The sequence below is a fragment of the Narcine bancroftii genome, chromosome 1, assembly GCF_036971445.1.
Source record: "Narcine bancroftii isolate sNarBan1 chromosome 1, sNarBan1.hap1, whole genome shotgun sequence".
Taxonomy (NCBI): Eukaryota; Metazoa; Chordata; class Chondrichthyes; order Torpediniformes; family Narcinidae; genus Narcine; species Narcine bancroftii.
Window position 1 is genome coordinate 286,153,723 of NC_091469.1, and position 26,957 is coordinate 286,180,679.

Sequence of the window (26,957 nt, forward strand, 5' to 3'; positions counted from 1 at the left end):
TGCCAAGTTTAACAAGAAAGCTTGCAGACACTGTGACTGTGAAGTTTACACAAAATTGCTGGAGAAACTCAGCAAGTGATGCAGCGTTCTTTTTTTCACCAGATAAAGATACATAACCAACGTTTCAAGCCTGAGCCCTTCATCAAGATCCACGGTGAACAAGCTCTCAGTGCCCATCAGCTTCTGAACCCCAGAAGTGATGAGGAAAGTGTCAGAGGCCTGTTCGCCATTGGAACCCTCTCAAATCCTGGACCCAATACCTGCTTCACAGGAACCAGCCACCAGCAGCCTTCGGCTTGGGGTGAGGCCTTCGGTGCCGAGCCCAGAGCGGAAGCCTGGCCCAGTGCTGATTCCCCACTCTGCAGGCTCCTCTCCAAACCTCCTTCTCGGTGAGGAGGGTGTTCACCCACTCTGGTCCCTACCCTGATCTACTGCTTCCTCAGTTTAAACTCTCCAATCCTGCCAACGTCCTCATGGATCTCCGTCAAATCATATTGTTTCTACAACAGTGTGACCCAAAGTGAACATTAGCTATGGCCTAACAACAGTCGTATGCAATTTTAGCATAATCTTTTGACGATCCAAAACACTGCAGATTCTGGATATCTGAAATAGGAACAGGAGATCCCAGAAATACTCAACACATCAGGCTGTAATTGTGGGAAGGGAAAAAGAGTTAATGTTTCAGATGTTTTCCAGAACTAGAAGGGGAAACACAGGAAGCTGGTTATGTTTCTGGGAGGATGGAGCAAGGATGAGACATCTCTGATAGGACAAAACCAGGGAGTGGGCTGTAAACAAAATTATCTGGTCAAGAAGTGAATGAGAGTGCATAGAGAGCAGGAACATAGACTGCTGAAGTTGCAAAATGAAGAGCAGGAAGATGTGCCTGGTAGGTCTGTGTGGGAGAGTTCACCACCTCTAAAGGGGGAAATAAAAAGCAGAATCTCTCCACTCTTATAGCTCAGCTAATAAAAGGAAGTTTCCCATGTGACTTTCAAAACAACCTTGTCCATCTATCTTCTATCTTTAAGAATCTGTGGTCATAGACCAAAGTTTATCTCTTCAACTGTTCAATATCCAACCATTTACAGTACATTCTCTTGCCTTGCACTACGGGCCAAGTCACTTAACTTTCAGACTAACTTCCTATACCACCTTTCTGTTGAAACAAACTATCTATATCTTCCTGAATTCTAAACCTTTCTTCTTCCCTGTCAACAACACATTTGTATCATCTTCACACTTCTTCATCCCTCCCTGATCTGAATCTAACTTTTGTTTTGTTGTGGGAGAGTTGGGGGGGGGGGGGGGGGAAGAGGGGGAAGGGGAGGACACAGTCCGGCAGCCAGCAAAGCCTCTGCCTCACATCCTCAGATACCTAGGTTCAATCCTAACAGTGGGCGCTGTGTGGAGTCTGCATGGGTTTTCCTCTGGGCGCTCTGGCTTCTCTCCGCACCCCAAGACATGCAGGTTTGTGTTTTGGTAGGTTAACCAGCTGCTGTGACTTGCCCCTAGCATGTGTGAGTGAGGGTTAGAATCTGGGGGTAAATGACTGGAATTTGGGGAGGGATAAAACTGGCCATGTTAGAATAAGAGTCTACTGGTTGGGGCAGGCTCAGTGGGCTGAAGGGACAAGTTTCCATGTTATTCCTCTTTATAACATACACAGCATAAATCAAGTGACCAAATATTGAGCCTTCTGGAATCTCAGTGGTAACACCCTTCCAGCCACAACATCACATGAGAATTATTCCCCTGCTGCCAATGTGGCCACTCTCAGTCCAAATCACAGCTATCCTGGGATTCCAAGTCCCTTAATTTATTGACCAACCAGTCATCTTGGAGTCTTGTTAAAAGCCTCTCTGAAATTTAGTCAACTCCCCATCATGTCTAGTGCAGTGATTAGTGCAATGCTATTACAGCACCAACGATGGTTCAAATCTGGGACTGTCTGGAAGAAGTTTGTACGTTCTCCCCTTGTCTGCGTGGGTTTTCCCACCATTCAAAACATATTGGGATTGTAGGTTAATTGGATGTAATTGGGCAGCACGGGCTTGTGGGCCGGAAGGGCCTGTTACCGGGCTGGATGTCTAATTTAAAAAAAATGTTTAATCTTTTGCAGCCTCAAGTTTCTACCTTCTGAGAGGATGTCCAAGATCCTTGCACAAGCAATTCAGAAGACACATTGGTTTGGCATGATGTAGCTGGGCCTGGTTCTGTACTGTAGGACTCTACGGAAAACCTTATGTAGCTACAAACTTCATGGTGGGGGAGATGTTTTATTTTACATAAAACACAATGGACCTTGTAAAGCATGAACTGGATAGAATCGTGCAACTTTGCTAGCTCACAGGAGGACTTCCAACAAGCTGTTCCTGGCACAGACTCTCTCTCTCCTACTGATGAGACAATACCCATTTGTTTTTCATTTGAAGCTATTTTTGTTTTTCAGTATTCTGGCAACAGTTGCAGATGTCAGCTTCACAATTCCAACTGTCTGATCAACAGTTATCCCTCAATCAACACACTGCTGGTTGTGGGATCTTGCTGTAAGGGGTTGTGTAATAAGTCACCTACAATAATGGCTCCATTTCATAAAGTAGTTAATTGGCTGTAAAGGTGTTTTGGTTGATCCACTGTAAGTGGCAATTATCTTTATTTCTTTAACCACAAAGTGTGATGATCTCTGGAGATCCTTATTTACCCTGGAAAAGGCAGCAGTGACAAGAGAAGCAGAGTTACCATTAAAATCAGTGAGGTTCTGATAAAATGCCATTGAAGTGAAAATGTTAACTGCTTCTCGCTTCAAGGAAAATTTGCATCTTCCTGCAGCCAATGATCTCTTGATCAATTACACTAACAGGAGCTCAAGACTGAAGGCAAAACCTTACATAGACCACAAATACAGTAAAAAAAAATCTCCGCTATCTGAAATTCAAGCAACTGGCAGCCTCAAAATAACTGGCAAAAAAATTGCAGAAAATTAATAGGTAAAAAAATATTTAAAATTGGTGCCCCTTAGTGGTTAGTTCGTCAATCCAAACAATATGTAATCTCTAGTGATCAGAAAATTCACTCCTCTGGCATCCACCAATCTCCATAGGTGCCGGATAATAGGGGTTTTATTGAACTGGTTCTAAAATTGCATTTTATTTTCTCTACTGATGGTACAAAAGAAAGACAGAGTTTTGAAACCAAAACTTCCAAAGGGATATAAATACACTGAGTGTGCAAAAAATTGTAATGTCAAGTGTTGAGGACATGTACAATAAATGGCAGAGATCAGTAAATTATTAAGTTTTATAAGATTAGTGAGGGTAGATTAGAATTTTTCCTCAGATTTGGGGGGTGGGGGGTTTCCAAAACTAAAGGTCACAGATTTAAGGCTAGGAGGGGAATATTTAAAGGAGATCTTAGTGATGTTTTTCCATGCAGAGGATGGTAATTACTGAGAAAAAGCTTCCTGTAAAGGCAGAAGATTTACAGTGTTTAAGATACATTTGGACTGGATGGAACACACTCTAGTAAAATGTTTCCTCTGTTCTGTACCAATTGATCTCTCTCTGTGTGTAACACTGGATTCTACTTTGTTTTACTTCTTGTATTATGTAGGGGATGCCTCACTGAACTGCTCGCCAAACAAACATTCACCTCACACCTTGCCACATGACAAGGAACTTGAAAGGAGTACAGACAGAGGCCTGATTAGAATAGATAGGCATCATAATCAGCATGAATAAGAGGGCTGAGAAGTTTCAATGAATCAAATGTTGACGGCATACAATGTTGGATAATATTAATTTTTTTTCACAGCACGGTACAAGTCAATTCCGGCCATTGAAATCTGTGCCAGCCAATTATACCTAAATTAACCCACAACATCATATGTTTTGGATCGTGGGAGGAAACCCAGGCAGGCACAGGGAGAACGTACAAACTCCTTACAAACAGCATGGGATTCGAACCTGGCTAGCTGGTGCTGCAATAGCATTGTACTAACCACACCAAACTACTAACAGTAGGAAGACAAAGCAGAATGATGTTTAAGTAGAGGCAAAATAAGATGTATCTGCAGATTTTCATACATAAAACCAGGTTATAATGTGGGAACATTGTACTTAGGAAGGGAAATAGAATGCTGGAATGGAGTATAAATGTGGGGAATCATTTCTACTGCTCTACAAGGCTTGTTTTGACTCATTGAAGCAGAGTCAGAGAAAGATTTCTGCGATGAAGGGGATGACAAATAAGGAAGGCAAAGCAGGATGGTGATGTAACTGTAAATAATTTTAATTAAATCATCGAAGATCACAGTCTATGTCTAAATTCTGAGGGGTCTTGACAGGGAATTGAGATGAACTAAAATTTGGAGGTAAAGTTCAAAAAGGAAACCCTTTATAAAATTTTTATAAACATATAAATTTAGACATACAGCATGTTGTTAAAGCCGAGACTTTCCCTGCACACAATGTACGTGAAACCGAAACTTTCTTCTCGTTCCCCAGTTAGTCTGGACGCCGTCGGACCTGGTGTCGGGAGACCCGGGAGCTTGTCGGGGGGTGCGCGGCCGGGCCTGGCTGCCCCCTTCCCTGGCCCCGCACGGGTTGGACGCGCCGCTGCTGTCCGGGGAAGAGGGACGGGCAACCGGAGGGGCACACTCTCACCACGGTGGGGGGGGGGGGGACGGACGCGTGTCCGCGGGGATCCGGGGTTGCCGTGTGGCGGCTCACCTGGCAACAAATGCGGCGCAAGAATCTGTCCTCTTCCCCACGGCAGGCCGGCTGTGCGCGGAGCTCAAGGGCAGGGTTCGCGAGTGGGGGGCGGGGCCTCGCGAGTGGGGGGCGGGGCCTCGCGAGTGGGAGGCGGGTCCTCGCGAGTGGGGGCGGGGCCTCGCGAATGGGAGGCGGGACCTCGCGAGTGGGGGCGGGGCCTCGCGAGTGGGGGCGGGGCCTCGCGAGTGGGAGGCGGGACCTCGCGAGTGGGGGCGGGGGCTCATTGCCCAGACAGCCGCCTTGGCGCTGTGCCAGAGGACAGAGTTCTGCCCCTCGGGTCAGCTTCTCCCCTGACTGTCCTCCACCCACTGAGATGCATTGGCCAAGAATCCAGAGCAGGGCTTCCACATACCCCAAACTCTGTGGACATGAGGTAGGGACAGAATTAGGCCATTGGGCCTGCACTACTATTTGCATCATGGCTGATGTATTTTTCCTCATAATCCTCCTGCCCGTAACATTTGGCATCATTACAAATGAAGAACCCATCAACTTCCCCTTTAAATATACCCAATAACTTGGCAACGAATTCCATATTCACCTACTGCCATGTCACATGCATCTCTTAACAACTTTAGAATCAGAATTTATTGTCATGAACAAGTCATAAAATTAGTTGTTTTGTTGTAGCATTACAAGTACTATCCACGCTGCTGAAGATCCAGCTGCGCTGGATGGGTCACGTCTCCAGAATGGAGGACCATCGCCTTCCCAAGATCGTGTTATATGGCGAGCTCTCCACTGGCCACCGTGACAGAGGTGCACCAAAGAAAAGGTACAAGGACTGCCTAAAGAAATCTCTTGGTGCCTGCCACATTGACCACCGCCAGTGGGCTGATAACGCCTCAAACCGTGCATCTTGGCGCCTCACAGTTTGGCGGGCAGCAACCTCCTTTGAAGAAGACCGCAGAGCCCACCTCACTGACAAAAGGCAAAGGAGGAAAAACCCAACACCCAACCCCAACCAACCAATTTTCCCCTGCAACCGCTGCAATCGTGTCTGCCTGTCCCGCATCGGACTTGTCAGCCACAAACGAGCCTGCAGCTGACGTGGACTTTTTACCCCCTCCATAAATCTTCGTCCGCGAAGCCAAGCCAAAGAACAAGTACCACAAATGCAGATGTGCCATCAAAAGCATCTAAAAAGGGTTCTTCACTGCGATATATGGGAACTGCTCTGCCCAAGTTCACAGTAACTCCAAGGGGTTGTGAAGGCTGCACTGGCCTTCCCTCCACATGTACCCCTCCCTTTCATTGACTCCATTATAATTGCCTTGAAAAAGCAGCCAATATATTAAAAGAATCATCCCGCCTCAAACACACCCTCTTCACCCTCCTCCCATCAACAAGAAGATTCTAAGTATGAGATCACATCCCATTAGATTCAAGGAGATTGTTTGCTGTCGTTATCAGACTCGCATCGTAATTTAATAAAATCACCTACCACCCCAGACAGCATCCCCGTCCAACATATTATCCATTGCAATTTTCCCCACCTACAATGTGATTCCAGACACATCTCCCTCTCCACTTTATGCAGGGACAACTCCATCTGGGACTCCCTCATTTCCTTCCCAGTATTCTCCCTCTCAGTACTTACCCCTGTAACTGCAGGAAATGCTACACTTGCGCACACAAGCTACAAGATGGCACCTTACAGCAGCAATTCTTTGTGGGAATAATAAAATATTCCTGTTTAGAACTTGTTCAGAATCAAACATACCCATTGTCCGAAGATAGCTGGCAGATCTCAGAATTGACAGAATAGGCCTCAGGAGACTCTCGGGCAAGTCCAACTACACCACTATGGGAGTTTTAAACAGCCAGAGAACAGGACATTTAAAACTTTGCAGGAGTCGGAAACAGCAGATACTCAGTTCATTTAAACATTGCGGATTATTTAAAGGGACAGCACACAGACCATTTAAACACTGCAGGAACTACCAGCAGCAGACCCATGGGCCAAGTAAAGATGGGGGGGGACGGACGACAGGTCAAGCTGAGATGCTGGGGCTTGAGGCTTCCGCTCCCTACCATCCTCCTGGCCAAGGTAAAATCCTTGGAGAAGAAACTTGATGAATTCCAAGCCAGACTTCAACATCAGAGAGTCATCAGGTAGTGCTGCGTGATGTGCTTTACGGAAACATGGCTAAACGTGGACATTTTGGACACTGCTGCAGCCAAAGGGCAACACACTCCATCGGGTTGACCAAACATCGGTGTCTATAAAAATCAGGGGAGGTGGTGTTTGTGTCATCATCAATTCATCGTGGTGCACAGACCTGGAACATCTGGTGATCAAATGTCACCCATTCTACCTGCCAAGGGAGTTCACCACTATCATTCTGGTCGCAGTGTACATTCTGCCCCAGGCTAACATTAGGCTGATACTGGAGGGACTGAGCACTGTGATTAACAGCCATGAAACAGCACATCCTGATGCCTTCCTGGTCATTGTGGGGGACTTCAATCAGGCCAACCTGAAGAAGACTCTGACAAACTACATCCAACATATCACATGTGAGACCAGGGGAACCAACACACTTGACCACTGCTACACTACCATGAAGAACGCATACCGAGCCATACCAAGACCACACTTCAGCAAGTCTGATTACCTGGCTGTACTTCTACACCCGGTGTACAATCAGAGACTGAAGATCACAGCACCAGTGGTGAAGACGGAAAAAGTATGGTTGAGGGAGGTGGAGGAGTATCTGCAGGACTGCTTTGATTTGGTGGACTGGAATATATTCAAGAATTCATCAAAGACTTGAATGAATATGCAACAGGTGTCACCGACTTCATCAAGACCTGCGTGGATGAGTGTGTGCCCATGCGCACGTACCAGATGTTCTCCAATCAGAAGCCTTGGATGAATCAGAGAATTCGCAACCTGCTGAGGATGAGAACAAGGGCAATTAAGGCCGGGGATCGGGATTTTATTTTACAACAAGTCCAGGTACAACCTGCGGAAGGCCATCTCTGAAGCAAAGAGGCAATTTCAGAGAAAGCTAGAGACAAAGACAGATACACACCAGCTATGGCAGGGAGCGCAGGCCATTACAGCCTACAAAACGAGGGTGAACACTATAGATGGCTGTGATGCTTCACTACCCGATGAACTGAACACCTTCTATGCCCACTTTGAGAAGTAAAACCAAACAGTCCCTACTAGAATCCCTGAAAAGGCTGAGGACCCTGTGATATCTGTCTCTGAGGACAACATCAGAACACTATTCAAGAGGGTGAACCCTTTCAAGGCCTCAGGCCCTGGTGACATACCTGCCAGGGTACTGAAAATCTGCACCAACCAACTAGCTGGAGTATTTCCAGACATTTTCAACCTCTCAATGCTGCACTCAGATGTTCCCACCTGCTTCAAAAGGGCATCAATCATCCTGGTGCCCAAAAAGAGTCGTACGAGTTGCCTCAATTACTACCTCCCAGTAGCACTAACTTCTACTTTGATGAATGGTTTGAGAGGCTGGTTATTGCCAGAATTAACACATACCTAAGCAAAGATCTGGACCCATTGCAACTCGCCTATCAGAACAATAGCTCCACAGCAGATGCAATATCAATGGTTCTCCACTCAGCTCTGGATCACCTAAAAAACAGCAATTAATACATACGGCTGCTTTTCATCGAGTGCAACTCAGCCTTTAGTACCATTATTCCCTCAGTGCTGGTCAAGAAGCTCCAAACTCTGTACCCCGTTCTGCAACTGGATCCTTGACTTTCTCATTGGAAGACCACAGTCAGTATGAATTGGAAACATCTCCTCTGCACCGATTATCAACACAAGCACACCCCAAGGATGTGTGCTCAGCCCACTGCTCTACTTATACACCCATGACTGTGTGGCCACGCACAATTCCAATTCCACCAACGAGTTTCCTGATGACACTAGAGTTGTCGGCAGAATCACAAACAGCAATGAGGAAGCGTAAAGGATGGAGATAGATCAGCACATTGAATGGTGTAATGACAACAACCTTATGCTCAACTTTAGCAAAACCAAGGAGATGATTGTGGACTTCAGGAGGACGTCAGGGGAAAATGACCCAGTCCTCATCAAGGGCTCAGTAGAGGAGAGGGTCAAGAACTTCAAATTCCTGGGTGTCATCATCTCCAAGGATCTGTGCAATCACAAAGAAGGCTCGTCAGCGGCTATACTTTGTGAGGTGCCTGAGGAGATTCAGTATGTCACCAAAAACTCTTTTATACATCTACAGGTGTACCGTGGAGAGCATTCTGGCTGGTTGCATCACTGTCTGGTATGGAGGTGCCAACTCTCAAGACGAATAAACTCCAGAGGGTTGTTAACTCGGCCTGCGACATCACAGGCACCAGATTTCACTCTATCGAGGACATCTACGTGATGTGGTATCTTAAAAAAGTACCCAACTGAATATTCTTAAAAGTTGCAATAAAACTTGCCTCAACCACCTCTTCCATCTGGGCAGGTTGTTCCATACACCCCTAGATTCAAGATTATATTATTGTCATGTAATAAAACAGAAAATGTGATATTGCATGAAATTTCCTTTAGTCCACCATAGGGCAGACAGGCATTCGCCATCAGCAAAAATTGCTACCACCCCCCACCCCAAGTCCCTGGATGTCCATGGCTTCACCTCCAGCACTCCTGCAGCTACACAGCCTTCAGAACAAACCATCAGCAACCTGAGCCTCAAATGCACACCTCTGACATGATCAGGAAGCCTCCTGCACCCTTGATGTCCTCTTGCATCTTAGTTCTGATAACTGGTACTCCTTCAACCAGTCCTGAGCCACTATCATCTGTATTTAAAAAAAAAACTCTCCCACGCACCCCCCCCCCTCCCTCACCTTAAACCTATGTCCTGTGGCTACTGATTCCCCAACTCTGGTCAAAAGACTGTTCACCCAATCTATTCTATGCACAAAATCAGCCCTTTCTGAAGCTTGCTCAATTACACATTAAGACCAGCAGGTGGTAGTAATGGTTTGCTTTTGTACCTGCATTACTTACAGTAGCTCACATGAACAGTCTGTTATGAACAGATCCATCCATCCATTACCAACCCAGCAATCATGATACCCAGTACTTCACAGTGTATTTAAAGACAGTACACATTCCAAGACCACTAGTAGAGCCAAAAATATAGGTAAGATATCCATGGAAAAACAAACCTTGGAATTTTTTCTGTGTCTGCCCCTGCCCCCTATCTTCCTGTACCTTCTCAGAAGAGGCTGCCTCATTCATTGTTTTTTTTTTAGAGACATAGAGATGGATTTTTGCCTTGTTGGGGAATTAACGGTTATGTGTCTAGGGTTCTTCTTACTGCTAGGCTTATTTGAAAGTTCTTGTGAAGAGGCACTTTGCAAAGTAACTTTGCATTCTGTTCTGGGAACCATCCCACAGTATGCATCCTGCGCAGACCACAGGATTTGAAATGTTGACAAAGGCGTTTAGCTGCACAAAGTTTAAAAAAAAATACAGGATGGTTAGGTTAATGAAATGTATACTCGGTCTGGTTGTGTTTGGGGTCAAGGGAAGGGAGAGGAACAAAACACAGACACTATATGTTCTATGCATGTTGAAAAAGATTGTATTGATTGTTGAAATTACTTTATGAGTATGTAAAAAGTCAAAATAAAATATAAAAAAAATAAAAATGTCTTTCTAATATCACTGGTAGCTTAAAAATGTTGTAGGGTGGGGTGCGAGTGGGTTATGGAGCCAATCAAGTGGTATTTTGAGTAGAATTTTTGTTTTTGTATCTCGCCTATCAGAGGAACCTTGTTTTTGGTATGTTTTTTTGGGTGCTTCTAGCATCAAAATTATCATATATTTTGGTGTATGAGTCGTAAAACCCTCAAAAATCACTCAAAAATTGGGGGTCGAATTATATGCCAGATATACTTTTGAGACCTTAAATTCACCAGAAAAACCAGATTGATGTTGATTCAGCACATAATCTCCCCACCACCAGTGCCTCCACTCCCCGACACCTCCCCACAGCTGGGCACTCCCATAACCAGTCCTACTTGGGACCTGACATGTTGCTGCTCCTGCCTGGCAGACCAAGGTTCTTGCTCCTGCCAGGAACATGATGTCACCACTCCAGCTTCGTGGGCCATTGCCGCTGCTGCCCGGTAGGCTAATGTTTCTGCTACTGCTGGGAGCACCATTTCACCGCTGCAGCTTCGTGGAGCAATGCTGCTCCTGACTGGTAGGCCAAGGTTCTTTTTTTTTTACTTACTTAATTTATAGCTTTGTTATTTGCGGTTGGTGTGTTTAAAATTTTTTTTTGGGTTGTTCCTGGGAGGCCCGGACAGCCTGAAAGATGGGGGTCAACTTGTACACCGGATATACCTTAAAACCATTAAAATGAAGCTAATAAAAGGGGTTGACTTATCTGCCAGCCAACTTTTATGCTGAAATATACAGTATGTTGATTTTAACATTAAACTTCATTGTTACGAGATCCTTCTTTTCCTTTAATTACTTCATTCTCAAAAAGGTTATTGATACAGGTTCACAAATACTAATTACCACAATATTGTAGCTAAAACACCGGAAAATTTGACAAGAGCAGCGACTATAAAAACACCAGCAACAACAAAAAAAAGTGCATGCTTGTAGTGTGTGCAAATCAAACCACGTGATTTTAAACATTCTTGTATTTGGGTAGCAATGACAGCTCTGACCGCATTGGAAGGTTCAAAAAGTAAATTAGAATAGAGTTTTCGCCTTGTTGGTACAGTATATTGATAAATACAAGTTGGGTTTACGAAAAATGTTTTTGTTTTTAATAACTAACTACAGGAATATTTTTATTTAAAAAAAAAATTTCCACTGAAGCACTGCACAAAAATTTTGTAGACAATCATTTTGGTGTCATCCCCTCTGATGATGTTAACCAGTTTGGTCTGCACCCTCCAGATGACGCCAGTGGCACAACCTCAATTTCTGCTTCCCTTTGGTTTCACTTGTTTTACATCCTCTCTGTAATTGTCTTAACCCAACCAAAGACTGGTTTTATTTGCAGTAGAAGACAGGAATGAGACAAGTTTGAGTTCTCCAGATCTTAACACCTGTCATCAGACAAAGAATGCTGCAGAAATGGTCAGTCAAAATTCAAAGAGTTAATCACAAAAATCTGCAAAAATGGTGGAGAAAAGTCAAAGTTCAGATTTATTGTCAGGGCACATACACAACATCACATTCAACCCTGAAATTCTTTTTCCTGTGGGCCAGACAGAATTTTTTACTTATCAGTGGTGTAACCTGTATCCAAGAAAAAGGTATGTATTGAAAAGATAAAAAATGTAAAAGAAATGTAAACAAACTGACTGGAAATACAGAAAAAATATTCAGAATAAATAATGTGCAAAGTTAGAGTCCTTAAATAAGTCTCTGATTCTGATGTTGTTTAGGAGTTGATGGTGGAGAGGCAGTGGCCTTTCCTGAACCTGGTGGCACAAGTCTTGGGGGACCTATACCTCTTTCCTGATGGTAGCAGTGAACAGAGCTCGTTCCTGGGTGGTGTGGATCCTTTAGGATTGCTACCGCTCTCCGAAGGCAGTGTTCCATGTAGATATTCTCAATGATGGGGAGAGTTTTGCCTGCGATGTACTGGGCCTGTCATATACTGGATACTGCCTGACCTGTCATAACACATCCTAAAGAAGCTACAATCAAAAAAATGTAAGTATATATTTTTAACAAAATCAAAAGCCTCTCTACTTTCAACTATCCCTCAGGTGAATTCGGATTGGTGATAAAATTCCTTGTATATGCAGTCAGATGTATCCTATGTCCTTGCTCTTATCTTGGGTTGGACGCAAAGCAAAGTCAGTGCAGAGCGCAAGGTTGAATCAGTATTGGTGCCACCATAGCAGACCGTGATGCAGCCAATCAGCACACATTCCACCACACATCTATGGAAATTTGCCAGGGTTTCTGGTGTCATACCAAACTTCCGCAAACTCCCGAGGAAGTAGAGGCGCTGACATGTTCTTCAAGATGCCTTTAGTGTGTTGGGTCCAGGAAAGATCCTCTGACTCCCAAGAACTTAAATTTGCGCAAGTTCTTGTAGGCACTGTTGAGTTCTCCTTCTCAAAGCAAGCATAGAAAGTGTTCAGATTATCAGGTAGTTAAGCATCACAGGCCAAGGCATTGCATCAGAACTGAGTGTCAAGGGGATATGCCATTGTAAAGAGGGAAGAGGGGGTGGGTGGGGGGGGGGAAGCAATAGCTGAAAGGTCGTAGGTCCAACCAGGTGAGGAGGGGGATGCTGGGCAGATTGAACTCAGACCTACTAGGTAATAGAAAAGGAACTAGAGGTGGAAGGTGATGTGAGACAACCAAGGGCTGCAAGTTATGGAATCACACAAGGCAATTAGTGGAATTATTTAACTGTTCCACTGCAAATTCTCCAAGGTATGCCCACTTTGAATGTATTTTCCTCTGATGAGTTCTGAGACCCTTTCTCATTGCTGAACCTATGATTTCTATTATTTTCGACCCTGTTCTTACCAAGACCTGCCACCTATGTTTTGGCAGCTCCTGTCTCACCTCTTTATACTGGCCATCTCCCACTTACACTCTCATCCAGAATCAGTATTTTGAAGCATCAACCATTCCTTTGCCTCCACATATGCTGCCTGACCCACTGTGTTCTTTCAGGACCTCACTTTTTGTTCCAGATTCCAGCATCTGCAACATCTTGTCTGTCTGTAAAACTCTCTTTTAAAAAAAATAATTTTAACAAGTCTGCTGATGCTGGGTTTGAGTGTATTACACAAACATGCTGGAAAACTCTGCAGCATCTTCAGGATGCAGAAGATAACTAACATTTTGGGCCTGGGCCTTTCATCAGGTATATCTACCTATTAGTCACCCTTTATTTCCTATGGATGCTTTTTTTAATGGATGCTTCCTATGGATTACTTTAAAAAAAAAGTAACCCAGTTATTCAGTTTGTCACATTTATTCAACCCCCACCCTCTCTGCAAATTCAAACAGACTTGTTTAACATTTCCTCGTACGGACAAGGAATTTCAATCCACAACTGCATTTTTATTTCTTCAAATGCTTCTTGACATCTGCATGTTAAGTTTTTATTTCAGTCATTTAATTAACCTGCCTGAGTGGGTCAAATATTCTGTGATGAATGATTCATTTTCTGATTACCCAAACACAAGTAGGATGATGAATATTGTTCACTTGAATAACTGCAGCTCCAACAGCAATTCTGTTTTTAATTTAAAAGAATTGAGAAGTGATCTTCTCATCATACAAAATTCCTATAGGTTTGACAAGTGAGATCAAGAAATATGTTTTTACCGGACTAGGATGTCCACAACCAGGGGCCATTATCTCAGAATAAGATACATTCAAAACTAAAATGAAAAAAAAAACAATTCTCCCTCAGAGATAGTAAAGCAATGGAATTCTCAATCATTGTGGGGTGTGGAGGCTTTTGAGTATATTCAAGGCAGAAGATGGTAAACCTCTGAGGAAATGTTAATACACAGGACAGGAACAGGCTACAGACAGTGGGCATCAGTCTAAATAGGCAGTGCTTCAAGAAAGCAGCCTCTATCATCAAGGACCCTCACCACCCAGGCCATGCCCTCTTCTCACTGATACCCTCAGGAAGGAAGTATAAGAACCAGAAGACACATACTCAATGTTACAAAAACAGCTTTTTCCCCTCTGCCATCAGATTTCTAAACAGACAATGAGCCTGTGTACACTACCTCACCTTTTCTTGTTCTTTTTGCACTAGTTATTTTTTAAAAATCTTGTATTTATGGAATTGTAATTTATAGTGCATGCTGCTGCCACAAAACAACTACTTTCATGACGCATGTTCATGACAATAAACCTGATTCTGAAATCATGAGAATTTTGGAAAATTACAACCAGCTCATCAATGATCTCATTGGCTATATATTTTTAAGGCCAAAGATGAAGTCTGACAACTGTTTAATATTTTGCATTCTTTCTTAGCAAGTGTAATTTTTTTCCAGTTCCCCTACCAATTCTCAATTTACAGCTATTTCTGCAATAATTTTTGTCATCTGCTGAGAACACTTGTAAATTTTCTATTAAATTAATCTGCAGTCTTCTTATTTACCATTATAATTCCTCACGTTAATTTTCTTTAGGACAAATACTCACTTTCTGAACCCTTTTGATTGTTTAAAATAACCTTTTAAACAAAATGTATTTGCTAAATACATAAACTATTTGTTTTTAAATTTGCAGCAAGTATAATATTTCCTTACTTATAAATCTTAGTTTTTAAAAAAAAACTTTGGCTTTATCTTTAAATACAGTAGAAGTCCGAAAATCCAGACTCCTGGGGAATTGGGTCATCTAGATTTTCTAGATACTCAGGCAGTACTTTTAAAATTCAAAATTTAGGGGGAATAAAGAAGAGATGAACACGTAAAGTTTGATAGTTTATTCATTAGCAAATACAGCATGCTTTATTTATCAAAATAAGCAGTTTTAAAGAAAATTTTTAACAATGCCACTGTGAATCTGTGTTGCTTACACACTTGTACACAAAAGCCCGGTAAATTAAAAAAGTTTCAGTTTTCAAAAAATCCAGATTCTCAGATAGTCTGGATTTCTGGACTTCTACTGTAAGATACCATCTTAAAACTATTTTTTAGTTAACCATGGTGAGCATCCTTGGGAGTTTTCTCTCTCATGGGTATGTATTCTGAAAGATCCCCTTGGATGTCTACTATTGGATCTCACCACCTTTACATCGCTACTACTGAGATCATAATGCCTTGTTGAGATCCTTAGCTAATTCTATCTTATGGAGTACTTCAAATCTAGTATAGCCAGCTTTCTGTTAGCTACATCACAATGAACTCTTCATCTAGGCTTCCTTTTCAGTCAATATGTACATTAAACTCCCTATGATTTGTACTGTATTACTCTTTAAACTCCCATTATTTCATCCTCTATACTCTGCCCTACAGTGGCTACTGTTAGGTGGCTTACACCATACTCCCTCGACTGAGATCTTCTGTCTCTGACCACTGGATATGAGAAGTGTGACTGTCTCTTGATACGAAGCATCCTGTATTGCTTATGGATTGTAATATCTACAGATCTGCCTCCTGAACAATGAATGAGCTTTAGCCACCAATACCAACTACAGCTGTTATCCTTGGATCACACATGCATCCTAAAGATCCCATCACCTATTCCGTATCTTTAATATGTAATTCATTGTTTTTGCAATTTTTCTGACTTTTAAAATATATTATTTTATATTTTGGGTATAGATTAGAGTTTAATGACATACTAGATTTAAAACAAAAATTATTACAGCATGGTAGAAGCCGATTCCGGCCATTGAAACCCATGCCAGACAAATTAACCTACAACCCCAACATTTTGGAAGGTGGGAAGATACTGGAGCACCTGGGAAAATCCTGAGCAGACACAAGGAGAACATACAATCTCCTTATCGACAGCACCAGATTTGAACCCGGGTCACTGGCAGTATAATAGCATCACGCTGACATGCGGCCCAAATAACAGATACCAGAAAACATCAGCTTACCCATTCCCCAACTACAAGGGTTCTGTTGAAGTGTACATTCACACTTACTCATAGATTATAAACTAGAAATTACTCAGAACATACCTATAGCTACTCATGATTTATGTTCCAATGTTACACTTTCAAACCAAGTGTTGAGTTGCTCCAACCACTGCTTACTACCACTCCATCCTCACCAAAATCCATACTCTAGATTATTGTGCACAAACCACAAGCGCACTTTCGGGGCCTAATTTTAGGGACCCAAGGTAAAATCGCCCGTCCATTAGCTGGTATCTAAAAATAACAGATTTCTCAATAACAATGTGGTGCACCTCCCAGGGTTGCTTATTTACTACCCAATCTGAAACGATGGCAAAATAAAACTGAAAAGTTATGACGTTAAACTAAATTGACCAGTACTTTTAAATAAAATTACCTGTCTTGTCTGACTTTAATTAACTTTTTAAAATAAAATTATTTACATGAAAGATGACAATTTTGTTTAAATATCAAAATGATGTTATACTACAATTTTAAAAATAAAAGCATTTGGCAACAGCAACACAAATCCAAAAAATATTCCAATAAACGCTACCTCAATAGCATTGTGACGCATCATGCAATTTATTATCTGGAAGATGCCAATAACTACACCCAGCATAATCCCAGGCATCAGGTTTCTCCATCTTGAAGTTTCTTCAGAATTACTAAGTTCTTCTTTGTTTCTTTTCACCATTAAATAATCACATGCTAAGAAGTCACAGCTCAGTCGAGCTGGACAACTGCCAAGCTTCCTCAATGCAGTTGAAATGGTATGACTGAGTTTTTGACCAAAGAAACTGAAGAAGAAGCTGACAGGAACAGACGCTATGAAAAATCCAGCCCACCAGCATAGCCACCAGCCATACCAAAACCCCAGCCAGTGACCAAACCTCTCTTTCCCAGAAAGACTGTCTCCATCTAGGGGTGCCGGAGATGTCTGCTGGCCAGGGATATTCAAAGAAACGGTCTTGGTTCCCGTGTCCATTATTTCCTTGCTCTGCATTCAAGCCTTCATCTGCACAAAATTAACAAAACAAAAATCACTCAAAACATTTTCTGTCAATTGTCTCCAAATGTTCATTCAATCTTCCTGCAAAATTCAGAATTCACTGCCAGAGGCAAAGCTATTGAGACTTTACTGTATTTATATTTGTATAAACTACTGTCATATGCAAATTAAACATTTTGTTGAATCCAACACACCATTTGAACTTCCCTTCACCATCCCCAAGCATAAACTGCTCTGCACCAGAAAAAGACCCTCTGCTTGTTTTTATTGTCAAATATGTTGCATTTGTGAGTATAGCGGGTTGCATTTTAGTAAACGTAAACAGTGACACACCCTTCACTCCCAATATTTGTTTTCTCAAAATGAATTGCTCAGTGTAGCCTCACTCTACTTTTTAAAAAATTTTAAAAAAATTTTTCACACTATGAACCATACTGACCAAAATACACACAAACATTTCCCTCTTAAATATACAGTGTCATTTTCTCCTTTTCCCCCTCCCTTCCCTCCCTCCTTCACCCCCCTCCCCACCCACTCAACATTCAACATATATGATACATTAAACCCATTAAACAATGTCATCACACAAAGAAAGTAAACAAGAAATTTGTGTCATCCACTTTTACATACTGGGTCAGTTCATTTCGTCGTCTTCTTCTTCTGCCCTAAAATGACACCCTCACACTACTTGAAGAAACACACACACACACACACATATAGTGTAGTCAGTTAAGCTTTGGATTTTATTAGGTGCTCAGACCTGAATTTTATACTCACCACGTTCCAGCCATTTCCCCTTTCACTCACGTCACAACCCACATAAAAATAGTGGGTTTCCCGCGTGTGGGTTCCTTATTGCATAACAATCCCTTCTTCCCCGTGCGCTGTCCCTGACGGTTGGCTGCGCAGCAAGGCCAGCACCATTTTGGGGTCATTGGCCTTTAAGCTGCCCTTGCCGTCCACCCGCCAGTTCGCTTGTTGGGGCCAGTGCCACTGCTCGGGTTGCTGGCCTTTCGTTGTGCTCTCTGCCTGGAGTGCCAGCTTGATTGCAGTGGCGGCATGCCACCACAACCCCCACCCCCCAGAACCGGTGGTATTGTCCTTGGTGCCCAGAGGCACAGTCTCTGTAGGGATCGGTGGCCTGCCTCTCCAGTATGGTGCTGGTGTCTAGACTATGCACACCAGGTTCAGGTGTGCTGGCTTTCGCCTGTCTGTGATGAAGACCTCCGTCTTGCCTCCAGCTCGAATGTGGCTCTGTTGTTACGGACAACCCTGAACCTCTGCAGACTTTGTGGTTGAAGTATAAACACAATGCTGGAGAAACTCAACTCGTCAGAATACTTAATATAGCTAAGATAAAGATACTAACCAATGTTTTGGGTTTGAGCCCAAAATATTGGTTATGTATCCTTATCTTTGATATACAAAATACATTGTTTGACCAACTGAGTTTCTCCAGCATTGTGTTTCTACTTGGGATCACAAGATGATGGAAATTGTTGCAAGGGTGTGTGATGAAAAAGGGAAAGGCATCAGACCTCTTTTAGCATTCGAAAAAATAGGAACCAAAAAATGTGCTTGATGGTGAAAACTTATTGAAGGTGGTGAAAATGAAGATGGCAGATGAATTCAAAGCAGAACCATATTCTTTTCCAGTTGGAATGAGAGCAAGTGAGAGTTGAAGAGTGAAAAATAGAGACAGGTTTCAGAATTCTATCAACTGTTGTAGATTCACAAGGACATCTCAAGAACACTGTTAGAGAAGGTCTCATCATCAGAAAACTTGCAATGGAATCCAAATAAATGGGAAAGTAGAATATAGTCAGAGAAATTGGAAGAGAGGAATTAAATTCTTACAGGAAAAAAAAGTGGAAGGTGTAGTTGACAGTCTGTGGGCTTGTAAGCGATATTTAGAACCATAGAACAATACAGCACAGAAACAGGCCTGTTAACCTTTCTATCTGTGCTGAACTATTATTCTCCTAGTCTCACTGACCTGCATCCCACCCATAACCTTCCATACCCCTCCCATCCATGTACGTGTTCAAATTCTTCTTAAAAATTAAAATTGAGCCCACATTCACCATTTCAACTGTGGCAGCTCATTCCATAATTCCACTACTCTCTGTGTGAAGTAATTCCCCCGAATGTTCCCTCTAAACATAGATTCGGTCCTTGATGTTGTGCTGACCCATAGATTTCTTCCGAAAAGAAAAACAAAGAACGAAACCCTCCCTACCCCATAACCCTCTATTTTGCTTTCATTCATGTGTTTAAGAGTCTCTTAAATGTCCCCAATATTTCAGCCTCCACCACCATCCCCAGCAAGGCATTACAGGCACCCACAACTCTGTGTAAAAAAAATTACCCCTGATATCTCCCTTAAAATTCCCTTCCTTAACTTTGTATATTTATGTCTTTTGGGGTTTGCTGATCCTGCCCTATGAAACAGGTGCTGGCTGTCCACCCCACCGAGAGCATCCTGGCTGGCTGTCTTTAAGTGTGATACACTTGCTGCAGAGAAATGGACTGGCGGTCAATCCACAGGGACGTAAGAATGGCAGAGAGGATCCCTGGAGTCTTCTCTCCCCCATCAAAGTGATCGACAGGGATCATTGTCTGAAGAGAGTATGCAAAATCATTGAAGAACCCCTTCCACCCAGCATCTTTCAGCTGTTCCCATCAGGAAAGATAGAGGAGTGTGTGAGCCAGCTTCTTCCGACGGACGGGCAGTGAGAATGCTGAATGACCAAAGGCACTGCTCACCCGAAACTGTCATTGTACAGAACAATATTTAGATAGACGTCTTGCATATGTATGATTTGTCTGTAGGTGTGTTACGTCTGGTTGTTTGTCTGCGGGTTTTGGACCAAGGAGCAGAGAACGCTGTTTCGACATTATGCCATCAGAAGACAATAAACTTGACTTGGCAACTACTTATTAGTTCTATACTAGTTAGCTGTACTTATTTAACTTTAAGCCCTGATACTGTGAGTGTGAGCACGCCAAGGAAGGCAAAGCCTGTTGTTGAAAAGCAGTGAAGGAGAAAGAGAAACTGCAGACCAGACCAATTTGGACCGCACCACTTGCCCCCCCCCCCCGCCATGAAAATAAACAAGTGGCCACACATGGACCAGAGAGTGCAAAGTACCCTCTCGATGTTCAGCTTCAGTGCTCCATGCGGCCATGGAAGGCAGAGAGCTCAGATCCCGCGGGCAAAGCACGACAACGAGGGAGCCCGAGAACACAACCATTTCCCAAGTGATGCGCTCACGCCGATCGACTTCCATCCGGGCACCGAAGCCCCGCCCTTTCCCAGCGCGCCCCGCCCTTTCCCAGCACGCCCCGCGTGAGGGGTTGGGCCGGTGGCCGAGGTACTGCTGTGCGGTTTGGTTCCCCGCCTCCGTCTCGGGGTTGTGATGACTGGAGATCAATCTCATCGGCAAGGCGCGGCTATTCGCCCCTCGACCTCCTCCGTCTGCTGCGTCCCCCTCACGTTCACCCCCTCCCGCGCCACCACCTTTCGGACGTCGGGCCAAGGCCAGAACCCAGCCGCGTATGGACACTAACCGCCGGCCCAACAGAAACCCTTTACCAATGCTGGACGTCTGGTAAAAACACACGCGAGACAGGCAGCATCTGCGGGGAAAGCTTCAGATTGGATTCCCTTCGTCAGAACTGTGGAAAAAAAAAGTCCTGTAAGTTACAAGGGCAAAGTGGATAGGGCGAGCCCGGCCAGGGACCGTGAGGGCGAGCCCGGCCAGGGACCGTGAGGGCGAGCCCGGCCAGGGACCGTGAGGGCGAGCCCGGCCAGGGACCGTGAGGGCGAGCCCGGCCAGGGACCGTGAGGGCGAGCCCGGCCAGGGACCGTGAGGGCGAGCCCGGCCAGGGACCGTGAGGGCGAGCCCGGCCAGGGACCGTGAGGGCGAGCCCGGCCAGGGACCGTGAGGGCGAGCCCGGCCAGGGACCGTGAGGGCGAGCCCGGCCAGGGACCGTGAGGGCGAGCCCGGCCGGGACCGTGATGGACGAGCCTGGCTGGGCTGTGGCTGTGATGGACGAGCCTGGCTGGGCTGGGGACGTGATGGGCAGTTAGCCATGTTATGTAATGCTGACAGACCATTCTAATGGGAAGAGACAAACACTGAGCCAAAAGCCCCTTTTCCACTGGCACCTTGTCCCAGGAACTAATGGGGTATTAACTGGTTTAGGGGCTAGTGGAAAAGGAAAACAATCAGTATGCTAATGTCAAATGGCATCAAATCACACTGGGAATTGATGTCCTCTGCCCCACTCATAGACCTGGGGTCAGGTGACACTAGTGGTTGATTAAACCAGTGGAAAAAGGACAACTTCCATCCATTACTCCTCCGATGTCTGGGGATGAGTTGTGTTCAGTGGAAAAGCAGTCAGTGTCCCTGTTAAAGATGGCCCAGTGGAAACAGCCCAAACGGCATACAATCACGGGACACTGAACGACCAATTAACTGGGATGCCAGTGGAAAAAGGGATAAGAGCAGGAATGACCAGTTCTGATGGATACAGAGGAAATTAACCAGCCCATGAAAGTCAAAGAAGGCATGATTTGGCTGAAAAACCAGAATAAAACAGTAAATCCAAACCTTAGGATTACCAAAATCATGTGTTTGGAATGGAACATCATTAAGAAGAAAGAGTGTATTGGTGAGATCAGTAATTGAAGGAACAACACCTCTGGACACCCTCCAACTGGATAGAATTAATACTGACTTCTTTGTCTTTCATTAAAACCCCCCCCACTCCCTTCTTTCCCTGTCATCTTTCCTTTCCCTTTTGCACACAATAAATTCTCATGTAGTCCCTTATCATATTCAATTAACACCTTTTGTTGGTCAGAATTCCTCCTTCATTGTTTGACTTCTTAGACTTTCTGATATATCCTGCTTTTGCCTTTTCAGATTTTTTTTTAATTGAAGTAGGGCTCAGGCCCGAAACATCGGCAATTTATCTTTGTCTTATTTAGATGCTGAAAAGACTGGCTGAGTTCGTCCAGTATTTTGGTGTGTTTAGTACAATTACAGCATCTGCAGCCTATTGCTACTCTTAACTTGTGCCTAAAATACCCTAATTTGTGATCTTTATCTTAATACTAAGCACAAATGAATGTGAAAAGCAATCACTAATGTTCACCGAGAGACCATATTGAGAACACAGAATACAATACCTGGGGTTGGAAACAGAAAATCGGTGCAGGAATAGGCCTTTTGGCCCTTCAAGCCTACATCGCCATTCATTTTGATCATGGCTGATCGTTGATTCAGTGCCCAGTACCTGCTTACCCAGTACACATAACCCCGATCCCCTTAGCCCCAAGGAACAAATCTAACTCCCTCTTAAATATAGATAAAGAACTGGCTTCAACTACTTCCTGTGGCAAAGAATTCAACAGAATCATCGTTATGTTAATTTAGACAAAATAGTATGAATCCCAGAAGACTTGGGTACCTGTTCTCCATAATGTAAGAGTCATAGTTAAACAGCATGAATGCTTAAAACATTTGGACATATGTAGAGGCTAAGTCATTGGGTATATTTGAGGCAGAGATTGATAGGTTCTTGATTAGTTCGGGCATCAAAGGTTATGGGGAGAAGGCAGGGCAGTGGGGTTGAATGGGAGAATGGATCAGCTCATGATTGAATGATGGGGCAGACTTGATGGGCTGAATAGCCTATCCTGCTTCTATATTTTAGGTGTCATGGCACAATTATGTTCTAAGGAAATTTGGATGGATACATTTAGAAGGATACTAACCAAATGTAGTCAAATGGGCCTAGCCCATTGTGCCTACTTCGGCAACATTAATGAATTGGAGTAAAGTGCTATATGTCTCCATGACTGGTAGTTTATTATTCTGCATTATTTTTAAATAGTGGAGATTTAATTACAGGCAGTCCCCAGTTAAATACGAGATCCGTTACCTAGTTCTGTCTTTAATTTGAATTTGTATACAAGTCTGAACTGTTACATAGGTCCTTATTTAGCGACAGTTAGTCAGATGTTTATCTTAGTATATTAGTATATATTGTACCTTTATATTTAAATACATTAAAACATCTTAAACATAACGCTTCCACCAGCGTTGTCTCCGCTCCATCCTCAACATCCATTGGAGCGCTTACACCCCTAACGTCGAAGTACTCGAGATGGCAGAGGTCGACAGCATCGAGTCCACGCTGCTGAAGATCCAGCTGCGCTGGATGGGTCACGTCTCCAGAATGGAGGACCATCGCCTTCCCAAGATCGTGTTATATGGCGAGCTCTCCACTGGCCACCGTGACAGAGGTGCACCAAAGAAAAGGTACAAGGACTGCCTAAAGAAATCTCTTGGTGCCTGCCACATTGACCACCGCCAGTGGGCTGATAACGCCTCAAACCGTGCATCTTGGCGCCTCACAGTTTGGCGGGCAGCAGCCTCCTTTGAAGAAGACCGCAAAGCCCACCTCACTGACAAAAGGCAAAGGAGGAAAAACCCAACACCCAACCCCAACCAACCAATTTTCCCTTGCAACCGCTGCAATCGTGTCTGCCTGTCCCGCATCGGACTTGTCAGCCACAAACGAGCCTGCAGCTGACGTGGACTTTTTACCCCCTCCATAAATCTTCGTCCGCGAAGCCAAGCCAAAGATTTAAATACATTAAAACATCTTAAACATAATAACGTAGTACATAATCTTAATGCAGGTAATAATACAGTACTGTACGCAATAATAAAAGTAACTAAGATCATGATTAAAAGTTAACACTTACATGAGGAGAAGATGGAGAGATGGCTATCGTATTGGTATGTTCAATTTCAAATTCAGGCTATGTCCCACGCTTGAGATCTGCAGTATGCTACTCTCTTGCGATGCTGGGCAATGGCATTGTCCCCGACCCCATCTTCGCTCTTTCCAATCTGTGCATGGCTCCTTCACTCGTTCCTCACTCCTCCCCTCCATCTGTCTCTCCTTGGTGGTGCAGTTGCACTTAAAAGCTGGGCTGCCATTTTGCAAGGCCAAGCGGTGGCCCCTCACTGAGCCGTGACGGTACTGGAGGCATCGCAATGACACACGCTAATTCTTCTTCCCTCCTTCTCTCCCCTCACCTGCCAGGCCAGCTGCTTTGCCCAGGTCGTGTGCAACATTGTCTGTCAGCAATGTGTGTCACTGGCTGCCTGATGATCAATGGGGCAAGGAGCCAATGGAAAGGGAGCTCTGCTGAAACTGGAAATAGATGTCATTCTCCTTCCGGTTAGCTTGTTGGTTCGTAATTACAGGTTGTTTGTAAATTGAACATTTTCAATCCGGGGACTGCCTGTACAGGTACAATAGTGACTTGTGACACACATCCCAAGCAATGTACAGGGCAATTTTACCTCTGACTCCCCCTGCTGGTTAATTGGTGGTACAGCAGCCTGAGGTGGTCACAGCCATAAATGTGCAACTCAACATACTTCAAAAAATATTAGGCTATTAGTTAAATGAATAAAGGCATATTTTTGGCATAAAATTATAAACTGAAATGGATTTCAATTGAAAACAATTATCTCATGGTACCATTTTGTAAAAATTGGTGGATTTTCCCAGCCTTTTGATCACTCTTTTCCTCTCTAGCCAATATCCAAAATTGATTTTGTCATTGCGATTATACTATGACTTTCTTTTTAATTTCAGAATGTCATAAATAATTATACAGCTCATTAGAATTTGAAAGCACAGATACTGCTGTACCACAGAAAACATCTACATCATGATTGACAATTTGTGTGCTGTAAACTCTTGTTGCAATAGCAATTTGACAATGACCAGATTATCTGTTTCAATTATAGTGATGAGGAAATAGATATTAACCAAGGATAACTTCCCAGGTTTTCTTTGAGAGAGTGCAATTGAATCATTTCAAGTCAATCACATCTTTCCTTCAAAATGAGACCTCAGCTTCATGTCAGATTTTAAAAGAAAGCATCTCCAAAAATATAACATTCCTGCAATACTGCACTGGATGTTGTGCTCCAGAGAGGCAGTAAAACCATAATAATCTGAATCGGAGGTGCAAGTATCACCAACGGAGCCACAGCCATGAAATTAACTAGACTGCTGTTTGTGTTGACTGCAATTTTAAAACTCTTTCTCTGGCTGTTAATCACTTTGGGACTTGCTTTGTGAATGGTGTTGCAGAAATACAGGTACTTCTTTATTGTTAACACAGAAAAATTAACAACTACTGCACGTTCTGTTATTAGTGGGCTGCCAGAAAACATCACAGTTGGGATATATTGCAGGAACGGAACCAATAAAGCTGCACATGATGTTTTGTAGTCCCATGATAGGAAATATATTTCTCTCAAATACCATGAAAATAATGGACTTGCTGTTCTCTCTACCAGCCATGCAGGAAATTGAATGACATTTACTTGAAAGAGACATAAAACACAGAATGGCAGGTGGCAACAGGGTGTAGAGACAAGAATGTAGCAGATTTTAACAGACGTGAATCTGCTGGACATGAATGATTTTGAAATTGATTTTGCACAATTAAAATGAATCTATTAAAAAAAAATTGTTTTCTGTTTCTTCGGCAGAAGCTGGGATTGCTCATGGCTTTCAAAACATTTCCTTACTTTCAATGAAAAAGTGAATATTTTTTCTGATCTAAGCCATTATTGTAAATAAAATGGGTATTAAATTAAGATCTTATAACTGCATCCGCACAGTGACCTCTGAAAATGTCACAGAAAATATTAAGCACATCAGCGCTAGATCATTTAGTAACATTTTTGCCTCCCAAGTTAGAAGGTTTTGAGGTCGTATCTTTGGAAAATACCTAAGCTGGCATTTCCACTACTCTGTTGGTGGTGTCATGGGTAACATATTAAATTGAACCCCTTTGTTTATTCTCAGTCAATGTAATGTATCACATTGTGCTACTTTGAAAATGAACAAGAGAATTACAGTCTCTGTCCTGGACATCTCCTCAGCTAACATCACAATTCTCGTATGGGCCCCAACAACATCTGCCTTTTCCTTGGCTACACAAAATAGCTCTTAGTCCAAACCTACTCTGGTACCACTCCCAATTAAAAAAAATATTATTTTTCATAAAAAATTAATTATCACATTTCTATAAAAAATATACAGTATAGATTTTGTGTGAAGCAAAAGAAAAAAAAACACATACAAAAAACCCTAACTCTATCTCCTTCTGTTTCCCTCTCTCCCCCCCCCCCCCACCCCACTTTATTGAAGACCTTTTTGAACACTGTCAGAGCTCACAGTTTAAATTAACCTCAGAATTCAGGAAGAGATCACTTTTGAATTTAGCAGCATTATTAAAGTTGGGCACCAACATAGTTCAAATATGGTTGCCATATTTTAAGAAATGTATCATATTTGTTCCTTAAATTGTATGTTATTTTTTCTGTTGGTATATAACTATCCATCTCTGCTATCTACCTTGTCAAGGTAACTGGAAAGTCTGACATCCACGTGATTACAATACAATTTTAGGCCACTGCTAGTGCAATTTTAACACACAAAATCTGAAAC

The 26,957-nt window shown here is 43.2% G+C and overlaps 2 protein-coding genes and 2 long non-coding RNA genes across 19 annotated transcripts in view; 2 read left to right on the forward strand and 2 right to left on the reverse strand.

Moving 5' to 3' along the window:
- Window positions 1-4,825, reverse strand: part of prrg4 (proline rich Gla (G-carboxyglutamic acid) 4 (transmembrane)) — a 40,890-nt gene extending 36,065 nt beyond the window's left edge. For all 5 annotated transcript variants that reach the window (XM_069902572.1, XM_069902562.1, XM_069902556.1 and 2 more), the window contains exon 1: window positions 4,734-4,825. The gene's annotated coding sequence lies outside the window, so the exon portion shown is untranslated. The remainder of the gene's footprint in view (window positions 1-4,733) is intronic.
- Window positions 4,826-10,914: 6,089 nt separating this feature from the next.
- LOC138745557 (uncharacterized) lies at window positions 10,915-20,305 on the forward strand. Its single transcript, XR_011346342.1, has 3 exons — window positions 10,915-10,996; window positions 12,204-12,474; window positions 19,849-20,305. It is a non-coding gene; the product is annotated as an uncharacterized lncRNA (long non-coding RNA).
- LOC138745556 (uncharacterized) lies at window positions 15,227-20,868 on the reverse strand. The gene is made up of 2 exons (XR_011346341.1): window positions 20,548-20,868; window positions 15,227-17,402 (listed from the first exon to the last, which is right to left on the reverse strand). It is a non-coding gene; the product is annotated as an uncharacterized lncRNA (long non-coding RNA).
- The window catches only part of ccdc73 (coiled-coil domain containing 73), a 127,972-nt gene continuing 121,739 nt past the window's right edge, over window positions 20,725-26,957 (forward strand). For 11 of the 12 annotated variants that reach the window (XM_069902596.1, XM_069902603.1, XM_069902591.1 and 8 more), the window contains exon 1: window positions 20,725-21,094. The gene's annotated coding sequence lies outside the window, so the exon portion shown is untranslated. Of the gene's footprint in view, window positions 21,095-25,993; window positions 26,046-26,957 lie in introns of all 12 variants that reach the window. The other variant, XM_069902608.1, reaches the window with a different exon arrangement.